The following is a 25,438-nucleotide window of genomic DNA, read 5'->3' as shown; positions in this document are numbered from 1 at the left end:
GCATCAATAGTGATGACCATGAAAGGTCCATCAAAATAAATTGTTATTTTTCAAATGAAATGGTGATGATCACTCTCTGTCATTATAATCATTATTTGTGACGGACCTTGAATGTCACCACAACAATTATACTTTTGGTGACACCACCTTTGGTGAGGTTTAGGTTTTTAGTGATGGAGGTTAAGGCATGTCACCATTGCTTATATGCAATGGCACCGGTCACTACCTGTCATTATAGATCATTATTGGTGATAGACCTTGAATGTCATCACAACACCTATATTTTTGGTAATGCCACCTTTGTTGACGTTCATTTTTTGGTGGCAGAGACTCTTTTGACTGTCACCAATGAGCTTATGGTGACATATTTTGACCCTCACCAATGTATTTTTCTATTGTAGTGAATATAATTATGGATTATGATACGATTTGTTCTACTAAACAATTATATCTACCAATATAACAAGAAATGATGACATGCCAACTTGATGCATCTCCTTTTTGTTGTAATTATCCACATTTATTTTACATGCAATATTCCAAAGCTAGATTTTTTTGTGCAAACTAAGTGTGTACGGAGAACAAATGCTAACTGTCTAAAAATATTTGTGTTGGGAGAATCAATTAATAAGCAGTAGACCAAGCGAATATGTTGCATCATATCTCCTCAATATATTTATTATCTAAGTAAAATTATTATCAGTATTGTTTGTAAACTCGAATGTCAATGAGTGATCAAACAATGATATTGAGTGTGGTTTTCATTGTTTTTGTAATAGTGTGACGAAATGTGGACTTGACTTAATTAGCTGTAGAGATAGGAAGATACACATTATTTATCACTAAGTCCAGCAATTTCCTCAGTCTTATTTCGTGCAACAAATATGCATTACTTAATACTAAAATATTAGCAATAAAAACCTTTAATGTGAATTGTCGCTTTCCACACATTAAAAGCTTCGTCTGCATAGTAGACTTCTTATGCACTTCCAAAAAGTTCCTTATTTGAAACATATTCATAGATATGAACATAAGCATAAAGATATATCATGTGCGAACAAAGCTTTGCACACATTGTTATGTAGAGCACGCAACACAAAACATGCATAGTTTAGCACAGAAATGTGGGCGACATATGCCCTCAAAACCACACCAAAATTTAATATTAATGTGGTTTTTATACATAATCGCTTAAATCACAGTAGTTATAACTAAAATATGAGCAACAATATTAGCAGTTATTAAAAAGTGCATATATCAGCTTGCACGATATCTTGAACAAACAAATATTTGGAATATTTGAAATATTTACAATTAAATTATTAGAAATAACTTTGTATACGTGAATGGTGTACTAAAATAATTACTTTCTCTAGTATAGTCTATCCATCTGCTAAGGTAGAAATGTGGGAGAAATTCAGATCCCACTTAATTAGTTGTAGAGACAAATATATATACATTATTTATCATACATTGAAAGATCCCTCCACAAAATGGGCTTTCTTTTCACTTCCACATAAATTAATATATTATTAATAAGATGGGGCTACACCAAGCTACACAAGGCGTTGTGCAGAGAGACTTTTACAAATTTCTAGATTATATTGTATGAATGTTTATCGAGGATGGGGTATGTGTGGGAGAATGAGGAATATTATCATGTTTCAATGTGTGCATCTTTTATTGTGCGGATTATGAAGTTTTTAGTGTTATGTATCTTAGAAAAAAGATTAATATCATTAGTATCCATCGTGCGGGGTCATCCATAGGGTATTGTTCCAATGTTGTGATTTTTCTAGGCCATGTAGCCTTGATCTTCCTTATTAGATATAACCATTTAAATAATAATCTAAGCATAGACAATGTTGTTAAGAAAATATGCTTTATTTAATATTAAATAAAGTATTAACTATAAAAACTTTTGTGCTTATCCACACTTGAGGACATATGCCTAATTTTTTACAATTAAAATATTATGAATAGTATAAGCATAAAGTATTCATTTTTAATACTAAACTATTGGCAATAAAAATCCTTTAATTTGAACATAGGCTAAAAAGCTTTATGTAAAAAAAAGAAGTGAAATAGTCATAGAAACAAAAACAATCGTGCAATGAAAGATTGAAATCTTCTTCCACACAATGGACTTTTTAATTATTATCTAGGGAAGGAATTGTCTAGGGGTGGTTATTCGTGTGCAGAGGTTATGTAGAGAATAAATGCATGCATCGAATTTGTACGGGATGAGGAAAATGCATAGGAACCTTTTATTTATAATGCATTTTGATATTGGTTTTATTCAGCTGGTTGAAAGAAAAAGTGCATACAATGGAAGCTTAAGAGATTAAAAGATAAAATGATTGGCTGGGAAGACAAAGCATTGTAGACCCAAAATAAGACGCTACAAGGTCATTCTCCTTATGCGTCACTAAGTAGCTTGTATACTAATCAATAATGGTATGCTAGTCCAGTATGCTCATACTTGATGTCATACCAAAGAATTACCATAATAGCTTAAGCATATGATCCATGGTAGAGTGATCCTTTTCTATTCATAGTATTGATTCACTATATTTCCATAACTAATTCGGGTGTGTTGAATAATGGTGTTGGGAAAAATATTGGGGGGGTGTGAATAAGGATTTTAAACTCACTTCAACTTTTCAATTTCATATTCTGATTTATGTATTGTACTTTCATTCAGGAAACCAATGTATCTACACTACTAAGGTGGAGAAAAATAGTGTATAACCAGTTAACTAACTTTTCATACATTTCATCACCGATTCATCTTTAACCAGTGCATCATTACTTCATTATTCATTTAATAATCATATACTGTGATAAGTAAATAACATATATATTATCAACACAAAAGAAACATATCGACACACATGAACGCCAATATTTTAGGTGGAAACCAAATGTCGGCAAAAACCATCGTTGTTGTGCTCTCTTTATTCTTCTTTTATTATTAATAAAACTTATTACAATATTGTACTAGTGCAGACTCATATTTTCATGCAAGAACCCACTTGTAGCAGGAAACAACCTTCTCTCAATCTCCAAAAAACACTTGAAGGGAGCTACACCCCCCTGATCGCGTTTACCGGTTCCTACTGAAAGGGATAACCTACCCCCTGAACAAATTTACCAACTAACACTGGAAGAAAGGTCTAACTCCCTCATTGGAGGATCCAACCTTCTACACCACTTGTGGACAATGTTTCATAATATCTCATTATTGGGATAGGGTTCGTCGGGTCAATTTTGGGTTAGTTTAACCAATTTTGTGTTGGCATTATGTTTTCTGGTATGACTGTATGTTACAGATGTTGTACTTGATGGCAACTCCAGTGGCAAGGCTCTCAGTTTGTTGAAAATTAAGAAGGACGCAGGAAACCAGTTCAGAAGGTGCGTACCCGCAGGTACACCATGCAAGGTCCGCGTCCAGCGACGCAGGCCAGCCGTTCAGGGGGTGCGTCCACCCAGTGCACACATTTCAAGGCAGAGAAAAAGCACGTGGGGGTTTCTTGTGTGGTATCTAGCCGACGGTTTTGTGTTTCTATGGTGTCGGCTCGTGGTATTGTTCCATGTTTTGAGGAGGAGCTTGCCTATATAAAGCAAGGAGATCATTTGGCTAAGTATGTCTTTTTTGTGGAATATCTTATTGGGTGAGATCTGGTCTAGATCTAAAAGGCGAATCTACTGAAGGACTGAGATCTCTTTGGCGCAAGATCAGATCTGTAGATCTGACTGTTTGGGTTACTCTTAAGGTCTTGAAATCATTCGTACCCAAAGGGACGCAGGTACAGTGAAAGGAAAGCGCACCGGGACGCAGTACAGAGTCTGGAGATCTGCGTGGGGATGCAGGGCAGACGAAGTTCAGGTGCATCTGGGACGCAGCCCAGTGACTGTAGATCTGCGTGGGGACGCAGAGCGATCAAGGTTCAGATGCGTCTCTGAAGCAGAAGGACGCGGCGCGATAGTATCTTAGGATGCGTCCCTGAAGCAACAGAACGCAGAGCAGTCAAAGGAACAGTGCGTGGGCACGCAGCGCAGCAGAAGGATATCTGCGTGTGGACGCAGAGTAGCAGAAGGTTAACTGCGTCTGGTCTAGGCCACAGAAGGAAAAACTGCGTCTCTGTTTTAAGATGTTCTGTTGATTGAATTTCTCTGTTGATAAGGTGTTCTGGGTTAGTTCTGTTATTGCTGATCTGATATCTATAGTGGTCTATATCTGTTATGTACTTGTTGATCATCTGATGCTTTATGAAAAGAAGTAGGGGGTTGTAGCTCCCTTCCAGGAGTAGACTGGAAAACGAAAAAGAGAGAGAGTTGTAGCTCTCTGCAGGTTGCAGCCTGCGTACTGGTAAAGGACTGCACCAGTACAAAATCATTGTAAAAGAAGTTTCTAAATTGAAAGAAGATAGAGACATATTGCAGCAGGTGGTTTTCACCCACATTGGGTTTCCACCTTACATCTTGTGTTCTTTGGTGTGACTATCTGTTTTTCATGCTCATTATTTTATGGTACTGACATGCAAAAATAATTCAAAGATCAAATAAGGAAGATTTATTAAATTGCTAGATAATACTGATTCACCCCCCCTCTCAGTATTATTTCCAACATTTTGGTCAAGATTTTTGTAAAGAATGTAAAGTCTCCACAAAATGGGCAAGCAGATCTCATAGCTAAGTAAGAGTTGAAGGGACTTTAGCCCCTTGTACAGGTAAGTGATAGGATGGTTTTAAGACTCATCCATAGGTCGCGGGCCATGGTATTGTAATAGAAAGGCTATAAATATTTGAGTCATAGAAAGTATAGGAGAAGAACTTTTGGGTGAAGAACAAGTGAAAAGGGAAGTGATAAGGAAGGAAAGCTTCATTTTCATGTACTTAGGAGAAAGGGGAAGGCTGCTCCAGCTGAGTACATGGAGACCTTGGAAAGTCCATAGCTGAGTGTGTGCACCCCTGTAGCTGGGTGTGCAAGGTGGAAGAGTTTGTAATAAAAACTGATTTTGGACCAAATCTATTATATTTGTGTCTTGTTCTTATTTATGTTAAGTTTAAGCATCACCGCGTAATGGTCTGTTTTCTATGAAACAAAGTTTATTCTCTGGGTGAATATGTTAGATCATTAATACTCATGCACGAAAAGTGTAATAAACCGTTTCAAAAAGATATTAGATAGATCTGGTAATATAGCTGCACAGAATGGGTAGATCTGTGAGAAGGAATATCTAGGGTTGTTATTTACCAAGTGAAAGTTGTGAATTTACTTCTTTTAGGCCTAAAACGCCTGGTTGTATCCATTCGCAAAGGTGTGGAAGCAGTTTGGATAAAGCTGCAGTAGTGGACCATAGGAAGGTATAAATCTACGTGAAAGTAGATCTGTGCCATAAGGGCTTCAAAATACATATCACATGGTCTCTAGATGTAGAAACCTAGTTCCATGGAAAATTTTGGAGGCTAATATTCGCAAGTGGGCTAATTTTCCATGCTTTTTCCAAAAATAAGATTCACCAATTTCCATTTTTTTTAAATTGATTCACCCAAATTTTATAGTATGAAATTATTTTTCCCTCAAAATCGCCAAAATTTTATATATAGTAATATAAAATAATTAGAAACCTAAATTTTTTTACAAAAATATCATAAAAAATTTTACAATTTACATATTGCGAACTAGTAAGATTTGCCAAGGTTCCTAAACTTTAAGATAAACTTCCATCTTTAAAATTTTCCTTGCCTAGTTTTAGCATCCCCCAATACTGCTTCGGGTGAGACTACAACCTCTGCTATGTAGGTTGTTGCAGAAAGGCACAAAAGTTAGGGTTTTTTCAGTTGGCGTGAATAACTCTAAACCTGGCTGAGGCCCCCTTAAGCCAACAAATTGTTCTGTTGCCGGGACCAGGATCTATCTAAGATATGTGTGACAAATGGTTTCCTACAAATAAAGAGATTAAGTAGTGGATTGACAAAAAAGTGCACATGTTTGTGGCTCAAGAGAATAGGAGCCCTAAATTATCTAAGGAACAACGATTTCAGAAATATTTATACACATACGAAACTAAAGCATTTTTCTATCTTTTCCCTCAAATACTACACGAATGGTTATCTAAATTGGTGGATAGTCAAGGGACATGGAGGCTCGATGGCGTTAGAGTGTGGACTCGGGAACTTGTGCAACATCTCGGAGCATCAGGAAACAATATCACACAGGCCTTGGATCATTGGATTGATCGCACACTTATAAGTTTTGTGACTAAGTTCGTGATGGATATAAATATCAACTATAGCACAGCGAAAGCAGGGTCTTCAATGGACCGCAAAGTATTTGAAATCATTGAAAATGTGGATTAAAATGGTGTTATGTGAAATAGGGTTATGCAGTTACCTTAATTTTTTGGGCTACATGAAGTGGGAAATTATTTAGAAGAAATGAAGGATCGAGCTCAGAGTATAGTCCACTCTTTCAAACCCCTTCAAGTGACGATGAAGGGATAGTGCTGACTACACCGCGAAGTGAAGTACATTTGATGAATCAGGGTATCCCGAGGGTACCTCGTCCGTCCACTCCTTCTCCACCCCCACCTCCACCTCATATGCCAACGACTTCACCTCCACCTCCACTACCACCATTCAACATGGAAAACATGATGAAGATGCCGATTTCTAAAGGGATAGGGAGCGAAGACCTCGAAAAATTCTGGTTTGTTGCAAGAGTTGTATGGATGACATAGTAGATTAGAAATGATAACATCAAGAAAGTGTAGCTACTCACAACCTTACAAGATAAAGCATTGACATGGTACATCAAGTACTGCACTGAAAACCCCACTGCGACATTGGAAGAAACCCAACAAGCTCTGAACAAGGAGTTTAGGAAGCCTAAGTTAGAGGCCCAGTCAGTGACTGAGTTTAAAGAAATTTGACAAAAGATAGATGACACACAGTAGGATTTCGATCAAAGGTTGAAATGCCTAATTAGGCAAGCTGATATGGTGATTAGAGATTTGCAACATCGAGACTAGTATATCATGTTGCTCTTTCCGCACTTAAGATTGTCGCTATCACAACAAAATACAACAATGCAAGTAAAAGCCTTAGAAATCGCGATGAGGCTGGAAACCTCACTCATACAAGATACAAACCTTGGAGTGCAACATATTCAATTACAACTGGAAAGCCTACACTTACAATTGGAGAGCCTGAAGAAAGGAAAGTAATTCTAGCCAAAGGTGCACGCTAAAGTCTGGTGCTTGAAATTCAAGGGCCATGGGAATGATAAGGACCATTCCCTGGTTAGTAAGAACTATCTTATTAGGGGGGAGCTTGTTCCCCTGAAAGCAGAGAATAAATTTGTGTCGAGCATGGAATTTGTGCCATGGTATGTTATCTGTCAAGTTACAGGACAACATGCATTTCATAATATCCATTTTCCACTAAAGTTTGTACAGACCCCTCAGTAGTTGTTCTGGAATTTTTGTAAATCTACAGGTCATGATGAATGTCATTGTAGGAGTTATGAGCTAATGATGGATAGAACCCCTCCCTACCAAATGCAGGTAGAAAATCAAGCTCAGGATCAAGGCACAGGAGCAGTGGGCAGAGGATTCTAAGGTCGAGGATGGGGAAGAGGAGGTGGAGCTGGCCGAGGACGTGGGAAGACAATTTTCCATAACTGTGGTGAAGCCGGACACTTCGCGTGAGATTGCCCAAACCCCACGCATCCATCATGTCAGTATTGCAAGCAATTTGACCATTTGATAGAGGAATATTTGATCCTTATGGAAAAGACGCAAGAAAACAAGATGCAACCCCAGCATCCTACACAGAACATCCAGATGATGAGAGTGGAACCACGTGAAGAAGATCATAGCATCAATATAGTAACAACAAGTGGGATGATCACTAGTGTAGATAAGGGTAAGGTGTTTGAGACTAATGGGTGGGTGCAAATCCTGCTGAGAAAGAACGAGGATTTGATCTTAATCAAGCTAAAGAGACCTTCATGGAAGCAAATACGAACTTCATTGAGGCCTCCACCTTAGGATCAAGGAGGAAAATGAAAGAAACTAGTATGACACAAGAAGTAGATCCTTCAGAGAAGCTTGATCGCTTGAAGGTAGATCGTTCATCATGAGCAACTACGAGAGAGAAGCATCAATCAGGCCACCGATTTTTGATGGGACAAACTTCAATTATTGGAAGGTAAGAGTTACTGCATATCTTCAATCTCTTGGTACAGAAGTTTGGGACATTGTAGAAACAAGCTATGCTTTTCCTTCAGCTACTCCTACAGATCCAGCTGAGAAAAAGAAGTATGAAACAAATGCAAAAGCAGTCAGTACTCTATTAGGAAGTATATCCCAAACAGAATTCATGAAGGTAATGCACTTCAAATCAGCAAAAGAGATATGGGACAAAATGGTCACGAGCTATGAAGGAGATGAACAGGTAAAACAAGCTAAACTTCAAACTCTCAGGATTCAATATGAGACTCTCAAGATGTATAATGATGAAAGTGTGGCTAATTATTTTCTTCGGGTAGATGAGATTGTTAATTGTATGAAAAATTTGGGTGAAGAAATAAAAGAGGCTATAGTAGTTCAAAAGATTCTAAGATCATTATCCCCCAAGTTTGAATCTAAAGTATCTGCAATAGAAGAAAAGGAAAATCTCCGTGTTCTCACTATGTCTGAGCTACATGGAATTCTAACTGCTTATGAAATGAGAAAGGGAGGTCCATCAGACAGAAGGGAAGCTGCTTTTAAGGCATCAGGCAAAGAAGATTACTATGAAGCAAGCCATGTTCCAGAAGAAGAGGAAGAAGAATCAAATTTTGTCAGAAATCTTCAAAGGGGTTCTGGAAGGTTCAGAGGTAAGCTACCTTTCAAATGCTTTGCTTCTGGAAGAGTAGGTCATTATGCTGCAAAATGTCCTTATAAGGATAAAGGAAAGGAACCAGATAGATGGAACAAGAAACAAAGTGCAAATAAGAAAAGCTACTACACCCATGAAGATAGTGATGGTCTATCAAACAGTGATGAAGATGAACGAGGTAATGAATATAAGTTATTAATGGCATTTGAAGATGATGATTATATGGATGCTATAGATGTGGATAACCTTTATGATGAAATCACTAGACTCAAGAGATGTATAGAAGAAAAGAATGTGATCATTGATACTCTACAATTTCAAATTGATGAAAAGGAAAAACATCTTGAAAAACTAGAAGAAGAAATTGTTGGTCTTAGAAAAGAGATTGAGAAAACAAAAACTATTAATCTTAAGTTTGTCAAAGGATCTGAAACTTTGCATAAGATTATCAATGTCCAGCGGTCTCCTCTAAACAAGACAGGTCTGGGCTACAATGGAGAAACCTCTCAAGCATCCACCTCAAAGAGTTATCTTGATGCAGCAAGAAGAAATGAGCAAAAGAACAATGAAGATCATCAGGTAAAGCAGGGACGAATTACAAACAGAAACTATCAAGGGCAATCCATGTTAAGGGTGAATCAGCCACAGGTAAAATCTTCTCAATTTGGTCCAAGAATAGATGAATATAGAAATTACAATCAGTTGGCTGGTAGATTCGATAACCGCAGAAGTTTCTTCAATGGACAATGCTTTTCTTGTCATAACTTTGGCCACAAAGCAGCTCAATGTGTTGCATATAAAACAATCATGACTAGGGAAGCTCAAAAACAAAGAAGTATGACAGGGATGACAAAAAGGACCTATAACAACTTTTCGGTTCTTGAAAATGAAGTCGAATGTTCTATTTGCAATAACTTTGGTCATGAAGAATCTGAATGCAGGAGCAGGTTTCAGCAGAAAAAGGAGCAAGCCTCAAGCACCAAAACATGGAGAATAAAGGAACCTAAAACAGAAAGATGTGGAATAGCATTTTATGCAGAGGGATAGGAAAATCTATGGTACATTGACAGTGGATGTTCGAAGCATATGACAGGTGATAAAGAAAAACTTGAATCTTATTCTGCTCTAGAAAAAGGAAAGAAAGTCTCTTTTGGAAATGATACTCCTGCAACTATAAAAGGAAAAGGCATTGCTCAGTCAAAAGGAAAGGTCAAAGCTGGAAATGTTTTGTATGTTGATGGATTGAAGCATAATCTTCTAAGTGTCAGCCAGATGTGTGATCAAAGAACCGAGGTTATTTTCAGATCGAATGGATGTCTTGTTCGTGATCTTGATACAGGTAAAACAGTTCTCAAAGGCAAAAGAACTCCAAATAATCTGTACATATTTGAAGAAGGACAACAACAATGCTATCTAAGCAAGGATGAAGAGCACTGGTTATGGCATCGAAGGTTGGGACATCTAAGCTTCTCACAAATAAGGAAAGCATGCAAATATCAGGCAGTTCGCGATCTTCCAGATATCAAAATTCCTGACAACACCATATGCAGATCATGTCAGTTTGGAAAACAAACCAGGACTAACTTTCCAGAGAAAGAAGGATCAGCTAGCATGCCTCTTGAGCTAGTACATACAGATACATGTGGTCCATTCAGGAAAAGAACACCTAGAGGAGAGGAATACTTGATATTATTTATTGACGATTTCTCCAGGTTTGTCTGGTTAGGTCTTATGAAGCACAAAGATGAAGCATTCGAAAAATTCAAATCCTTCAAAGCCTTGGTTGAAAATGAATCAGGTCACAAAATTAAGTGCCTCAGATCCGACAGAGGTGGGGAATTTACTTCAAATGAATTTTTCGATTTCTGTGATGAACATGGGATAAGGAGAGAATTCTCTACAGCTAGAACTCCTCAGCAAAATGGAATTGTTGAAAGAATGAACAGAACAATCCAACAAATGGCTCGTGCTATGCTTGATGAATCAGGAACTCCCGCAACATTCTGGGGTGAAGCTGCACATGCTGCGGTTGTTATTCTCAACAAAACAAATGTCCGGGTGAACAGCACTCAAACTCCTCATGAGCTTTGGAGTGGCAGGACTCCTTCGGTAAAGCACTTCAAAATCTTTGGGAGCAAATGCTATATCAAGAATACTGATGAGCAGCTTGGCAAACTTGAACCTAGAGCAGATGAAAGCATTCTTCTTGGCTATTCTCCACATAGCAAAGCATACAAATGCTACAATAAAAGACTTGGCAGAATTGTTGACAGCATTGATGTAGTGGTTGATGAGAAGGGATATATTCCTAGGCAAGTACATCATGAAGATATAGAAGAAGATGAAGGCTACCCTCAAAGACAGAATAATGAAGAAGAAGAACCCCAAGGAGAACCTCAAGAAGAACCAGAGGAGCAGACAAGAATAGAAGAGAAAACTCCATCCAGATATGTTCAGAAGAATCATCCAGAATCTCAGATTGTGGGGCAGAAAGAAGCAGGTGTACAAACAAGAAGAACAATTGCAGAAGCCTCAAGCTATTTGGCATTACTCTCCTCTACTGAACCACAAAATGTGAAAGAAGCATGCAAAGATGAATGTTGGGTGAAAGCAATGGATGAAGAGCTTGAGCAAATCGAAAAGAACAACACTTGGGAGCTGGTTCCTAGACCAAAGGATAAGAATGTTATCGGAACAAAATGGGTCTTCAAAAATAAATTGAATGAAAATGGAGAAGTAATTAGAAACAAAGCCAGACTTGTTTGTAAAGGGTATGCGCAGCAAGAAGGAATAGACTTTGAAGAAACTTTTGCTTCTGTTGCAAGACTTGAGGCCATCCGAATGTTCCTTGCTCTCTCAAGTTTTCAAAACTTCAAAGTATTTCAAATGGACGTGAAATCAGCCTTTCTAAATGGAGACTTGGAAGAAGAAGTGTACATTGAACAGCCAGATGGGTTCATTCTTGGAAATGATCCAAATCTTGTATGCCGATTGAAAAAGGCTCTCTATGATCTCAAACAAGCTCCAAGGGCTTGGTACTACCGGTTGGACAAATATCTTCATCAACAAGGTTTTTCAAAAGGTTCAGTAGATAGCAATCTGTATATAAAAGTTGAAAATGACAAATTGCTAATACTTGTTGTGTATGTAGATGACATTATTTTTGGCAGCAATGAAGAAGCTACGAGTCAAAGCTTTGCCTCGATCATGCAGAAAGAATTTGAAATGTCCTTGCTAGGAGAACTGACATATTTCCTTGGTTTGCAAATCCAAGAAAAGGAAGGAGGAATCTTTTTATCTCAAACCAAGTATCTCAAGCAGATTTTGAAGAAATATGGCATGGAAGATGCAAAACCAGTATGTACACCCATGGTCACAGGATGTAGTCTCAGTGCAAATGATGAATCTGCAGCAGTACATCAACCAACCTACAGATCTATGATTGGAAGTTTACTATATTTGACAGGTACCCGACCGGACATCATGCATGCAGTTGGAATAGTTGGAAGATTTCAGGCAAATCCGAAGGAGACTCATCTTCAGGCAGTGAAGAGAATTTTCAAATATCTTCAAGGGACTCAAAATTATGGCTTATGGTATCCTAGAGATACAGATCTTACTCTTCATGCTTATACAGATGCAGATTGGGCCGGAAGCGTGGATGACAGGAAAAGCACAAGTGGTGGTGCGTTCTTTATGGGTTCCAGACTGGTATCTTGGTTCAGCAAGAAACAGAGTTCGATTGCCTTGTCTACAGCTGAAGCGGAATATGTTGCTGCTGCATCTTGTTGCACCCAACTTCTTTGGATGATGCAGACTTTGCAGGATTTTCAAATCACTTGTACACCACCTATCCCCATCTTATGTGATAACACAAGTGCAATCAGCATCTCAAAGAATCCGGTTATGCATTCAAAAACCAAGCACATACCAATCAAGTATCATTTTCTCCGGGAACAAGTGCTTGAACAAAAGGTCCAGTTGGAGTATGTTCCTTCTAAGGAACAAGTTGCTGATATTCTCACCAAACCATTGCCCAGGGAAACTTTTGAGTACCTCAGGCAAAAGCTGGGGGTTGTTGATGCATCATCTTATTGTTGAAACCTTTCTTTTGGTACAGGTTTAGGGGGAGCATATAATGCATTGTTGGCATTATGGAGGATGGTCAGAAGGAGATCTTGGAAATAGCTGCAATATGTCTCTATCTCTTTCATGGAGGATTATGGTTCTTTGTTACAGATTTGGTTCAGGGGGAGCATGATCTTAGGGGGAGCATAACCCTTTGCCCTTGATGTCAAAGGGGGAGAATGAAGCTGAAGTTTGTAAGGTTGCCATCAAGTCCAAAGGGGGAGATTGTTGGCATTATGTTTTCTGGTATGACTGTATGTTACAGATGTTGTACTTGATGGCAACTCCAGTGGCAAGGCTCTCAGTTTGTTGAAAATTAAGAAGGACGCAGGAAACCAGTTCAGAAGGTGCGTACCCGCAGGTACACCATGCAAGGTCCGCGTCCATCGACGCAGGCCAGCCATTCAGGGGGTGCGTCCACCCAGTGCACACATTTCAAGGCAGAGAAAAAGTACGTGGGGGTTTCTTGTGTGGTATCTAGCCGACGGTTTTGTGTTTCTATGGTGTCGGCTCGTGGTATTGTTCCATGTTTTGAGGAGGAGCTTGCCTATATAAAGCAAGGAGATCATTTGGCTAAGTATGTCTTTTTTGTGGAATATCTTATTGGGTGAGATCTGGTCTAGATCTAAAAGGTGAATCTACTGAAGGACTGAGATCTCTTTGGCGCAAGATCAGATCTGTAGATCTGACTGTTTGGGTTACTCTTAAGGTCTTGAAATCATTCATACCCAAAGGGACGCAGGTACAGTGAAAGGAAAGCGCGCCGGGACGCAGTACAGAGTCTGGAGATCTGCGTGGGGACGCAGGGCAGACGAAGTTCAGGTGCGTCTGGGACGCAGCCCAGTGACTGTAGATCTGCGTGGGGACACAGAGCGATCAAGGTTCAGATGCGTCTCTGAAGCAGAAGGACGCGGTGCGATAGTATCTTAGGATGCGTCCCTGAAGCAACAGAACGCAGAGCAGTCAAAGGAACAGTGCGTGGGCACGCAGCGCAGCAGAAGGATATCTGCGTGTGGACGCAGATTAGCAGAAGGTTAACTGCGTCTGGTCGCAGGCCACAGAAGGAAAAACTGCGTCTCTGTTTTAAGATGTTCTGTTGATTGAATTTCTCTGTTGATAAGGTGTTCTGGGTTAGTTCTGTTATTGCTGATCTGATATCTGTAGTGGTCTATATCTGTTATGTACTTGTTGATCATCTGATGCTTTATGAAAAGAAGTAGGGGGTTGTAGCTCCCTTCCAGGAGTAGACTGGAAAACGAAAAAGAGAGAGAGTTGTAGCTCTCTGCAGGTTGCAGCCTGCGTACTGGTAAAGGACTGCACCAGTACAAAATCATTGTAAAAGAAGTTTCTAAATTGAAAGAAGATAGAGACATATTGCAGCAGGTGGTTTTCACCCACATTGGGTTTCCACCTTACATCTTGTGTTCTTTGGTGTGACTATCTGTTTTTCATGCTCATTATTTTATGGTACTGACATGCAAAAATAATTCAAAGATCAAATAAGGAAGACTTATTAAATTCCTAAATAATACTGATTCACCCCACCTCTCAGTATTATTTCCAACATTTTGGTCAAGATTTTTGTAAAGAATGTAAAGTCTCCACAAAATGGGCAAGTAGATCTCATAGCTAAGTAAAAGTTGAAGGGACTTTAGCCCCTTGTACAGGTAAGTGACAGGATGGTTTTAAGACTCATCCATAGGTCGCGGGCCATGGTATTGTAATAGAAAGGCTATAAATATTTGAGTCATAGAAAGTATAGGAGAAGAACTTTTGGGTGAAGAACAAGTGAAAAGGGAAGTGATAAGGAAGGAAAGCTTCATTTTCATGTACTTAGGAGAAAGGGGAAGGCTGCTCCAGCTGAGTACGTGGAGACCTTGGAAAGTCCATAGCTGAGTGTGTGCACCCCTGTAGCTGGGTGTGCAAGGTGGAAGAGTTTGTAATAAAAACTGATTTTGGACCAAATCTATTATATTTGTGTCTTGTTCTTATTTATGTTAAGTTTAAGCATCACCGTGTAATGGTCTGTTTTCTATGAAACAAAGTTTATTCTCTGGGTGAATCTGTTAGATCATTAATACTCATGCACGAAAAGTGTAATAAACCGTTTCAAAAAGATATTAGATAGATCTGGTAATATAGCTGCACAAAATGGGTAGATCTGTGAGAAGGAATATCTAGGGTTGTTATTTATCAAGTGAAAGTTGTGAATTTACTTCTTTTAGGCCTAAAACGCCTGGTTGTATCCATTCGCAAAGGTGTGGGAGCAGTTTGGATAAAGCTGCAGTAGTGGACCATAGGAAGGTATAAATCTACGCGAAAGTAGATCTGTGCCATAAGGGATTCAAAATACATATCACATGGTCTCTAGATGTAGAAACCTAGTTCCATGGAAAATTTTGGAGGCTAATATTCGCAAGTGGGCTAATTTTCCATGCTTTTTCCAAAAATAAGATTCACCAATTTCCATTTTTTTTAAATTGATTCACCCAAATTTTATAGTATGAAATTATTTTTCCCTAAAAATCGCCAAAATTTTATATATAGTAATATAAAATAATTAGAAACCTAAATTTTTTTACAAAAATATCATAAAAAATTTTACAATTTACATATTGCGAACTAGTAAGATTTGCCAAGGTTCCTAAACTTTAAGATAAACTTCCATCTTTAAAATTTTCCTTGCCTAGTTTTAGCATCCCCCAATACTGCTTCGGGTGAGACTACAACCTCTGCTATGTAGGTTGTTGCAGAAAGGCACAAAAGTTAGGGTTTTTTCAGTTGGCGTGAATAACTCTAAACCTGGCTGAGGCCCCCTTAAGCCAACAAATTGTTCTGTTGCCGGGACCAGGATCTATCTAAGATATGTGTGACAAATGGTTTCCTACAAATAAAGAGATTAAGTAGTGGATTGACAAAAAAGTGCACATGTTTGTGGCTCAAGAGAATAGGAGCCCTAAATTATCTAAGGAACAACGATTTCAGAAATATTTATACACATACGAAACTAAAGCATTTTTCTATCTTTTCCCTCAAATACTACACGAATGGTTATCTAAATTGGTGGATAGTCAAGGGACATGGAGGCTTGATGGCGTTAGAGTGTGGACTCGGGAACTTGTGCAAAATCTCGGAGCATCAGGAAACAATATCACACAGGCCTTGGATCATTGGATTGATCGCACACTTATAAGTTTTGTGACTAAGTTCGTGATGGATATAAATATCAACTATAGCACAGCGAAAGCAGGGTCTTCAATGGACCGCGAAGTATTTGAAATCATTGAAAATGTGGATTAAAATGGTGTTATGTGAAATAGGGTTATGCAGTTACCTTGATTTTTTGGGCTACATGAAGTGGGAAATTATTTAGAAGAAATGAAGGATCGAGCTCAGAGTATAGTCCACTCTTTCAAACCCCTTCAAGTGACGATGAAGGGATAGTGCTGACTACACCGCGAAGTGAAGTACATTTGATGAATCAGGGTATCCCGAGGGTACCTCGTCCGTCCACTCCTTCTCCACCCCCACCTCCACCTCATATGCCAACGACTTCACCTCCACCTCCACTACCACCATTCAACATGGAAAACATGATGAAGATGCCGATTTTTAAAGGGATAGGGAGCGAAGACCTCGAAAAATTCTGGTTTGTTGCAAGAGTTGTATGGATGACATAGTAGATTAAAAATGATAACATCAAGAAAGCGTAGCTACTCACAACCTTACAAGATCAAGCATTGACATGGTACATCAAGTACTGCACTGAAAACCCCACTGCGACATTGGAAGAAACCCAACAAGCTCTGAACAAGGAGTTTAGGAAGCCTAAGTTAGAGGCCCAGTCAGTGACTGAGTTTAAAGAAATTTGACAGAAGATAGATGACACACAGTAGGATTTCGATCAAAGGTTGAAATGCCTAATTAGGCAAGCTGATATGGTGATTAGAGATTTGCAACATCGAGACTAGTATATCATGTTGCTCTTTCCGCACTTAAGATTGTCGCTATCACAACAAAATACAGCAATGCAAGTAAAAGCCTTAGAAATCGCGATGAGGCTGGAAACCTCACTCATACAAGATACAAACCTTGGAGTGCAACATATTCAATTACAACTGGAAAGCCTGCACTTACAATTGGAGAGCCTGAAGAAAGGAAAGTAATTCTAGCCAAAGGTGCACGCTAAAGTCTGGTGCTTGAAATTCAAGGGCCATGGGAATGATAAGGGCCATTCCCTGGTTAGTAAGAACTATCTTATTAGGGGGGAGCTTGTTCCCCTGAAAGCAGAGAATAAATTTGTGTCGAGCATGGAATTTGTGCCATGGTATGTTATCTGTCAAGTTACAGGACAACATGCATTTCATAATATCCATTTTCCACTAAAGTTTGTACAGACCCCTCAGTAGTTGTTTTGGAATTTTTGTAAATCTACAGGTCATGATGAATGTCATTGTAGGAGTTATGAGCTAATGATGGATAGAACCCCTCCCTACCGAATGCAGGTAGAAAATCAAGCTCAGGATCAAGGCACAGGAGCAGTGGGCAGAGGATTCTAAGGTCGAGGATGGGGAAGAGGAGGTGGAGCTGGCCGAGGACGTGGGAAGACAATTTTCCATAACTGTGGTGAAGCCGGACACTTCGCGTGAGATTGCCCAAACCCCACGCATCCATCATGTCAGTATTGCAAGCAATTTGACCATTTGATAGAGGAATATTTGATCCTTATGGAAAAGACGCAAGAAAACAAGATGCAACCCCAGCATCCTACACAGAACATCCAGATGATGAGAGTGGAACCACGTGAAGAAGATCATAGCATCAATATAGCAACAACAAGTGGGATGATCACTAGTGTAGATAAGGGTAAGGTGTTTGAGACTAATGGGTGGGTGCAAATCCTGCTGAGAAAGAACGAGGATTTGATCTTAATCAAGCTAAAGAGACCTTCATGGAAGCAAATACGAACTTCATTGAGGCCTCCACCTTAGGATCAAGGAGGAAAATGAAAGAAACTAGTATGACACAAGAAGTAGATCCTTCGATATTAGCTACTTTTCTAAAGACATGTATGAAGTTACTACGCGATAAGAAAGAAGTAGAAGGGATGTGAGAGCTAATCAAAAATGAGTGAATAAAGAAAAGACCCCTGCCAAATAATGCATCGTGAGAAAAATTGGTAACCATAATAAGAGAACGGGGTGCGAGATGAGGCTGACTGCACAGATAGGCGAATATGAAATGGACCAAGTCATCCTAGATTTGGGATGCGAATGCATTTCCCAGGTAGACGTTGCAAAGGATGGGGAGACTTGCGTTGTAGTGATCTCCTATTCAGTTGCACATGGAAAATCAATAGAAGATTATTTTGATGGGGTGCTTATATGGTGTAACGATAGAGATTGAGGGCGCAAGCACACTGGCTGATTTTGAGGACATTGAAATAGTGGATGATAGTAACATGTACACCACGCTACTCGGGATTGACTGGGATTTTCATATGGATGTGGTAATCAATTTGAAAAATTTGAAAATGACATTTGACATGAAGGCGCTCAGGGTTGTAGTGCCACTAGACCTTGCTAAGGGAGCACATTATAGTGAACCTGTTCACAATTTTGTGGAAGATGATGATGATCTTAAGAAAATATACAAGATCAAAGCATGAAAAAGATATTGGATCATTCCTATGACCGATGGATGAATTACGTGGGACAGGAGTAGTTCTGGCACCTCAGACTTAGACAAAGAGCTTGAACACTCACATAATCAGTTCCATGAAGTATCTACCCTCTACTGCAATATGATGACCAATCACTACGGTGTGTCTCAACTGAGGTAAGGAAGCTTCAACGTTATGATGGTTTGACTAATGTGGATTTTTTTAGATGAATTTGAAAGGGGCCTAAAGAAAATCGCCTCTAAGCAATGGAGTTGGCACTGCGTGCTATGCTTGCCCATTGGTGGGGTACGCACAAGGAAAGCTTCACTGGATGGAAGGAATACAGAAGAATAATGAGATTACGATTTGGGTATGCTAATACCCGGATGATAGAAAAATATGATGATAAGGATGATCTGTGCGATCATTTAACACGATGGACTAAGGCCTGGGGTACGGAACCACGACTAGAATGGGTGCACATTTTTTGTCATACCTTAGATACAATCCCAATGAACTGGTATTTTGAAACGGAGGTTCACCATGGGAAAATTGAATGGTATATATTAAGAGAGAGTTTATTATTGACTTTCATCTACGAGGATGGGTTTGAATGCATTGATGGAGCGCTACAGGAGATAAAAGAATCCATATTCAGATCACCTAAAGGACCAGTCAAATGGGCTCAGATAGATTATAGTACACAGTTGCACTATGCACTGGAATGTCACAATGTGAGTGTTGAAGAGGAAGAAGAAGACCCATAGAATATTAACATTCCAGAGACAAAAGGATAGCATGAAGTGGAAGGATCAAAAGAGGAAAACCCAGATACATCAGAGCCTTTGAAACCTAAACAAGTAAATATTGGATCTGAAGTAGAGCCTAAGTTCATGAATGGAGGAGACTATTGGGATCATTGGAGATTTTGGTGTTATGAGGATTATGTTGAAACTAGATGCGAAGCTTGTCAAGTAGAGACCTTATCGCTGAATCCAAAGTATAAAGAAAAGGTTTGCCAAGACATTGATAAGATGCTAGATTATGGTATTATTGAACTAGTAGAAGAATCCAATTGGGTAAGCCCGATGGTTGTCCAACAGAAGAAACAGAAAGGTGAAATCAGGATATGTGTAGATCTGAGAAAATTAAATGATGCATGCGTGCCTGATCCATTTCCGACACCATTTACAGATGAAGTATTAGAGAATGTTGGGAGACAGAAGGCTTATTCATTTACTAATGGGTTCTCAGCATACCATCAAATAAATATTGCATCAGAAGATAGATGCAAGACAACCTTCACAATGGAGTGGGGTTTCTTTCAATATACACTACTACCATTCAGATTGAAGAACACGCCTACAATCTTCTCCCAGGTAGTAATTGCGGTGTTTAAGGAATTTATTCATAAATGTTTGGAGGATTATTTTGACGATTAAATCGTGTTTGGGTTGGTAAAGCACCATGTTGTGAGTCTACGCCTTGTGCTGGATACATGTTGAAGGTATCATATTGCACTGAATTTGAAGAAGTGCATATTTTGTGTGCCCTTTCAAATCTTTCTCGGCCATGTCATATGTAAGCGGGGATTGATGTTGGACCCTGCGAAGATAGGAATGTGAAATACCTACATGCGACATTGGGGTGCAATGGGTATTATAGGAAGTTTATCAAGGTGTATGCTTAGATAACTGTGCTGATGGAAAAATTATTGAAGAAAGATGTGATGTTTTGTTGGGATGAAGAATGTTAGCGCAATCTAGATTTCTTAAAGGAAAATATTGTGACTGCACCTATTTTGGTGTTTCCATACTAGAAGAAAGAATTACATGTGCATGTACATGCTTCTTGTATTGACCTCGGTGCAATATTAACACAGGCATTAGAAGGAGAAATTGATCATCCAATAGCCTTCCTAAGAAGAAAGTTATCAAAGTCTGAGAAGAGTTATTCCACTACAGAGTGCGAAGGGTTGGCGATGGTCCACGCATTGCATAATTTTTGGCGTTATTTGTTGGGTGAACATCTTAAAATGTATGCATATCACTCCGCGTTGAAGTACCTGGTCAATAATCCTGTGTTGGGGGGGGGGGGGGGGGGGAATCTGCCGATGGTTATTTTTGTTTCAATAATACGACTTTGAAGTGATTGTGAAGCCTAGAAGTATGAATGCAGGACCAAACCACCTGTCAAGGATTGAAATGGGTGAAGAACCAAATAGTTTGGAGGAAGGACTGCCAGATGTATAGCTCTTTGTGGTGCACGTCACGGATGACCATTTTTCTCATATCATTTAGTTTTTAACCACTGTTATAGCTCCAAAAGGATAATCCACTCAGCAGAAGAAGTAATTAGTAGTTCGTTTTGCAGATTTTTCAGTGATTTCAAGTCCCTTGTATAAGATGGGAACAGATGAAATACTGCAAAGATATGTTCCATAGTTTGAACATGCTAGTATCATCTCTGAAGCACATGGAGGAGCAATAGGAGGACACTACGCAAGAAAAGAGAGTGTGCATAAGATTTTGTGCATTGGGTTATGGAGGCTAGAATTACATAAGGATTCTAAGGCATACTGCAAGGCATGTGATGCTTGCCAAAGGATGGGAAAGCCTTCACGACAAGAAAAATTGCCTTTAAATCCTTAGGTTTTGTTCCAGGTATTTGATAAGTAGGCTATTGATTCCATAGGCCCAATATAACCACTGGGAAAAAATATGGGCGTGTGGTATATTATTACTGCAACAGAATATTTAACCAGATGGGAGGAAGCACAACTAGTGAAGGATTATACAACTGCCACCACCATGAAGTTTTTGTTTGAATATGTCTTCACATGGTTTGGATGCCCAGAGGTGTTGACGAGTGATAAGGCTACACATTTCTTGAATGAAACGATCAGTGTGATGCTTGAAGAATTCTTGGTATACCACCAAAACAACACGCCCTATCGCCCACTAGTGAATAGGATGGTGGAAGCATTTAACCAAATATTGGAGAATGCGTTAACAAAGTTCTGTAGTGGGCAGAGTAATGATTAGGACATACACGTACCATTAGTTCTATGGGCATATAGGATGACCTACAAGAAGTTGACAAACCAAACACCATTAAGGTTGGTCTGTGGGATTGAAGTAGTGACGCCTATGGAGTACATTATGCTAAGTCTATGTATTGCAGCTTTAATAGAGATGGCGGATCACGAGACCTCGGATGAGTGACTCTTGCAGCTGATGGAGTTGGATGAGGACAAATTTCTTACAGGATTTCACCAATAAGTGAAAAAGGAAAGTGAGAAAGAATGGAATGATACGCATATTAAGTTGTGCACTTTCAAGGTGGATGATTTAGTGTTGCTATATGACAATAAATTCACGAAGTTTCTGTGGAAATTTCAAATGCATTTCTTAGGGCCATATTTTGTTAAGGAGATCACAAATGATGGTGCAGTTCATCGCGAAGATGAATGTGGATCCATTCCCTAGGAAAGTGAATGTAAGTAGGTTGAAGCTGTATACAAGGGATCCTAGCCCCAGGAAATGATGATATGGTTGTAGGACAGTCTTAGCGCTCCAGACAGTTGCAACGAAGTGTGGTACTTTAAACTACATTTCCCGAAGAGGAGAAAAATATAATAAGGTGGTTGTGCGATGGAGGTAAGCGGTGCGATGGGTGAAGCTATGATGGATGAGTTGCACCATAGGGGGAGGTACCGCACAACCGATTCCAAAAATAGTCATTAGAGTAACTATTCATGATCGGATGGAAAAAATCCCATTAGGAGGAGCATGTAGGTGACATTTATGGAGAAAATATTTGGAGATCTGCCGCCAAATATGCATTTATGATTAGAAAATGGAGGGAACGGTTGGATTTCAATTCAAAATCACCTATAAATAAGGCATGTTGGTGTGTCGAAGAACACTTTGCCTTCGTTGATTTTGTATGAGCCCTCTTGTTCCTACTATATGAGTCAACAAGTTTGGGAGGATTTAGCTTCAAGCACGATATTTGAAACCTTACCTGAGTGGAACCAAAAGATCATCCTTGAAAAAACGATTGTCCTAGTCAGTTCTGAAGCCACTGTTTCTCAAGTGGAAGGCCCTGAAGTCATATACATGGAAGCTATGCCCTCAGTGCCTACAACACTGAGGTCACCTAGGATGAAGAAATCAGCTGCTAAGGAGAAGCTAAAGAAACTTGTACCAATGAGGCAATCATCGAGGAAGAACCCGGGTGTTCGATAGAAAGAAAAGAAGGAAAAGGCAACGCAGTCGAAATAGTGTACTTGAAGGTAGGGGAACTCCACGATGGAGTTGAGGAGTTAGATGCTAAGGATTCTAAGCCCATCAAATAGCTCCTGGTGTATATCCTTTTGTAGAAAGAGAAGGCCAACGTAACCAAGGACCCAAATTCAGGCAAATTCACAATCTCTACACCGTTGTTGCCAAAGGAGGTAGTTGTTGAAGGTGTGCTATTAGCATGCATATCGATGTTGAAGATGGAGGATTGGGATCTCACCGACGACATGAAATTCCCTCACCTAGCTACCAATAAGTACATGACAAAGGTTTACAACAAATAACCTAGGGTCACAAGTCTCGAACCCATGAAATGGGTAAAAGGCGTTGAGCAGGCCGGATTACTACATATTATTTGCGTGCCACACCTCCACCAATCAATCATCAACACTATGTGTGTGCTAGCTGATCATGTTGGTGCATGATGTGTGCTTATGGATTGGTGAACCTATCCCTATACCCGATATGCTCATTCATAGAATTACGAAGCTACCCTATAAAGGGGTGTACCCTGACAAGGAGTTTGAAGGGAAAAGCAAAGAAAAGGAGCTGGTGGATAAAATGAAGACAGAGTTTGGGCTAATCAAAAAGTCGTGTGGATATTCTATCTACTTAATTCAAGACCAGACAGTGCAGTTTGCTGCCCAAATTCTAGCCAGGAAGATAATGAGGAAATGTCATTCGGACAAAGTTCCGACGCTAGTAGTTTCATTCGTTGCACAGTGCATGAAGGTGGTCCAGTACAACTAGGCGGAGTACTTATGTAAAGAATTCCTAGAAAACTGCAATGAAGCATAGGAGGAGAGAAAGGTGTTCCATTATGCCTAGCTCATGTTTCTAATTGTATTAGTAACATGGTGTCTATCGAAGGATAGTCAGTTTCCTCCACAAGAAGAAGAATTACCAAAGATAACTTCACTTTGGTCGATGAAGGATCTAAAGCGAATCATGGAGTCAAATTTTTTTTGGATAGTCGCTTAGATGGACCTATGCACACTAATAAGTCAGCGACCAAGGTTGTCTCCAGCCTTGTTTAAGTAGTTGAGGGCCTTCGCGAAGTTTAAGACTAACTTCCATAATGTATTGATCAGACGAGGCAAAACCCTAAGCATATCTGACACAAGTTTCCATACTTAGTTTCATAAACAGATGTTCACGAACTTTTGTGAAGTTAACCAGCGTAGTGGTAACAACCCATAGATGTTGGTAGAAGTACCAGTCAGGGTGGAGAAAGCTCTACTCCATAGACGACAACTACACAAAAATGAACAGAAGCAACACAGGCCGCAGTGTGGGCATTGGTCGAGCATAGAAAGAAAGTAGCTACTACTAAGGCAGCTGCTAAATAAGAGTGCGATGAGAAAGAGCATGCTAAGACAGATCACACTAACATAGAGGAAGTCAAAGCATTGAATTCCCAACATACTAAAGAATAGGAACTGTCTGAGTAGGGCAGAGACGTAGGGGAGTAGGAGAGCACTCCCTTCACATTAAAGAAGCGAAGTAAGCAGGTAACGTTCAGCCCAAGGAAGAAGCACAAATCAGATAAACAAGCATACATTGACTAAATGGTCCTCACAGAAGGGTACCTCGATGAAATTGGGAAAATTCAGAGACACCACAACGGATCTGTGGCTGCAATTTGAGCAAAAATACATGCAGATGCTAAGGAGCATCTAGAAGGATCTTCATGAGATGCATATCCAAACAGGTACAATTCAAGCGACCGTAGGGCAAGTGAGTGGGGTGCAAGTGAGCCTAGCACAAGGGAGCGAGAGAGTATTAGAGACAAAAAGGGTTGTGGACCTCAGAATCATCTCCTTACCAGATGGATCAGTTCACGCAGAAGCAAAGGAAGATCACACTCTATTAGGCACGATCAAAGACATAGGGATAAACTTAGCTACATTGCCACTTCAGACCCTTAATGCACTGAATCAGGGAACCTTGGACAAGATTAGAATTAGAGAGTAGCGCACAATTCCAGTAGTCTGCCAGGTTAAGGTAAACAATGAGAAAATATTCATTGAGAAGGCTCAGGCCTTGAATGAAAAAAAATAGCTTCAAGCACGGAGTTAGAGCTTGGAAGCATCAATTACACAATCATGTAGTTCCTTCTGAGAATCACATATTCCAAAATATTTCTTAGCTACAACAAATATTAGGTAACTGGCTATTGCGGTTCGCGAATCAAAATATGAGATAGGAAGAGTCACATTTGACTTCTAAATGAAGAGATCAAAATTACAGTTGAAGCTACATCAGACTACTCCACTAGAGGTCAGGGAGTAGTGCAACGCAACTATAAAGGAGCACATGACTACACTGGAGAATGAAGTCAAAGTCTGTCACTTCCTTTTTAACAATGCCATGGATTTATGGGACACTTTGTGGGAGGACCCAAACTTGAAAATACTAAGTATGGAAATTAGAGAGGCCTAGTAAAGATATGATG

Source organism: Pinus tabuliformis, chromosome 4_1 (genome assembly GCF_031772625.1).
Source record: "Pinus tabuliformis cultivar Carrire ecotype Pingquan chromosome 4_1, CPIR1, whole genome shotgun sequence".
NCBI lineage: Eukaryota > Viridiplantae > Streptophyta > Pinopsida > Pinales > Pinaceae > Pinus > Pinus tabuliformis.
This window is presented reverse-complemented; position numbering follows the sequence as displayed.